Source organism: Nematolebias whitei, chromosome 1, assembly GCF_014905685.2.
Source record: "Nematolebias whitei isolate Nwh7 chromosome 1, NemWhi1, whole genome shotgun sequence".
In the NCBI taxonomy this organism is placed as follows: Eukaryota; Metazoa; Chordata; class Actinopteri; order Cyprinodontiformes; family Rivulidae; genus Nematolebias; species Nematolebias whitei.
This window is the reverse complement of record NC_056498.1, coordinates 42,775,820-42,778,690: the sequence shown is the minus strand read 5'-3', so window position 1 is coordinate 42,778,690 and position 2,871 is coordinate 42,775,820.

Here is a 2,871-nt window from a genome sequence, read left to right as displayed (position 1 = left end):
GGCAGGTGAACTCGTTGGTAGTGGATGTCCCAGCTCCTGCTGCATGGTCTCTGTGGCTTCTTATACTCCTCCTGCATGAAGAGTTGATGTGCTGCAGCTGCTGCCAATTAAGTGTCCTGAGTGGAGGAAGGAAGAAAGCAGGACAGAACTCCTACAGCCTCCCATTCTGTTTTTGTAAACTCTAGGAACCACAAGTAAACCTGCAGTCTGAGAGTAAAGTGCTCTGTTAGTAAAATATGGAACAATAAGATCTGTATTATAAGATGGAGCTAGGTTGTTGAGAGCTTTGTAGGCTAGAAGTAAGATTTTGAATTCTATTCTGGATTTGACAGGGAGCCAATGGAGAGAAGCTAAAACTGGAGAGAGATGATCTCTCCCAGTAACTCCAGTTAAGACTCTGGCAGCAGCATTTTGGATCAACTGAAGACATTTTAAAGAAGTATTTGGACACCCAGATAATAAACCATTGCAATAGTCCAGTCTAGACGTGACAAATGCATGGACCAGTTTTTCTGCATCATTTTTAGATCAGATGTTTCTAATGTTAGTGATATTACGCAGGTGGAAGAAGGAGGTTCTAGTAACGTTTTTAATGTGGGGGATAAAAGACACGTCCTGATCAAAAATAACACCAAGATTTTTAACATTAGAGCTGGAGGACAGATTAATGCATCTAAGGAGGGAGAAAGACTGAAACATTCATTCCTAAGGTGCTCAGGTCCAAAAACCAAAACCTCAGTCTTGTCTGTTCAACAGGAGAAAATTAAGGGTCATCCAGGTTTTTATGTCTTTAAGACATGCTTGTAGTCTAAGTAGCTGATTGGATTCATTGGGTTTAATGGACAAATATAATTGTGTGTCATCAGCATAACAATGAAAATTTATCCCATGATGTTTAATAACTTTACCTAATGGAAGCATATATAAAGTAAAGAGTATTGGACCAAGCACTGAGCCCTGAGGAACTCCATGACTAACTTGGTGTATGAAGAAGATTTATTATTTACATTTACAAACTGGAATCTATCAGATAGATATGATTTAAACCATTTTAGAGCTGTTCCTGTAATCCCAACATCATATTCAAGCCTCTGTAGTAAAATATTGTGATCAACTGTATCAAATGCAGCACTGAGGTCTAACAGGACCAGTAGAGACACAAGTCCATTGTCTGAGGCCATGAGAATATCATTAGTGACTTTTACTAGTGCTGTTCCTGTGCTATGATGAGCTCTAAACCCTGACTGAAACTCTTCCAACAGATTATTTCTTCGTAGATGTTCACACAACTGACCTGCAACTATTTTCTCTAGAATTTTTGAGATGAAAGTTAGATTAGATATAGGTCTATAGTTGGCCAGGATTTCTGAATCAAGATCAGACTTCTTAAGTAAAGGTTTAATTACAGCAACCTTAAAGCTCTGTGGTACATAACCATCCATTAAAGACAAATTAAGTAGATCCAAAATGTGGACATTAATTAGTGGGAATACCTCTTTAAACAGTCTGGTTGGGATGGGATCTAGCAGGCATGTGGATGGGATCTAGCAGGCATGTGGATGGTTTGGATGAGGTTATTATTTTTGACAATTCAGAGCTCAACAGGACACAAACTGTCCAAACATAAATCTGGTTTTATTGACATTTTTAAAGTTGTCTCATCTGACACAGAACCAGAGGTGATAGTAGGAATGTTGATTTGATTTTTTTCCCTAATTTAAATAATTTTATTTATAAAAAATCTCATGAAGTCATCATTGATTATAGTTTTAGGAATACATGAATCAACAAAGAGGATTTCTCATTAGACTAGCTATGGCACTGAAAAGGAACCTTGGGTTATTTTTATTCTCATCAATTAAAGATGAATAATATAAAGTTCTAGTTTTACGGAGTGATTTTTTATACGTTAGCAGGTTAACTCTAGGATCAGTAAGATTCCTCAATGTTAGTAGAGCGCCATTTTCTCTCCTGGTTTCTAGATGCTGCTTTAAAGTACGTAACTCAGAATTGAACCAAGGAGCCAGTTTCCTCTGATTGATTACTTTCTTTTTCAGTGGAGCAGCTTTATCAAGTGAAGTTTGCATTGAAGTTGTAAGATGATCAACTAGATGATCTAAGTCTCTGTTCTCTGATGCATTACTCTGCAAGACAGAGGAAAACATTGATGGAAGAGATTGTTTCAATTTGGTTACAGCATTTTCTGATAAGCACCTGCTGAGATGAAATTTACTCTCAGTGAACACTGGAGACCTGATTTAGGCCTTTGGGTGTGGTGGTGTCCAAGTTCTGGATCCAGACTCTGCTGTCCTCCTCTGGGCCACAGACCACGTGGACTGGCCTGCAGTCCTGTGGTGGTAACTGCATTGCACCCGTGTTGAGCAGAGCCGTGTGTGTTTCCTCTGAGGGTTGTACCTGTGCTGTGTCATCATGGTGCCTGGTCTTGTTCCTTGAAGATGTTTGGTTCTCCTGATTCTCAGGAACGTCCTCAGTTCAGCTGAAAACAGACGGCACTTTGAAAACATAATTCAATTGATTCAACTTAACGTTAAGTAGAACATTTGGAAATAAATTTGGTTTTGTAATCATACATTGCATTATCCCTCCAGGCACTGTTGTGCCATGTTTACACATGTTGTTTACTGTAAACACGTGGAGACAAACATTGTTTGATTTCAGCAGTTTATAAAAAACATGTTGAAGATTCCTTCAGTGACATTTGTAGAGATTCCTTAAAAACTTTTTCATGATGATGAATGTGAAGAAGCTGTCGTTCCTCTGAGACGTACAACTGTGACATCCATCCATCGTCCATCCATCCATCATCCATCCATCATCATCCATCCATCATCCATCCATCATCCATCCATC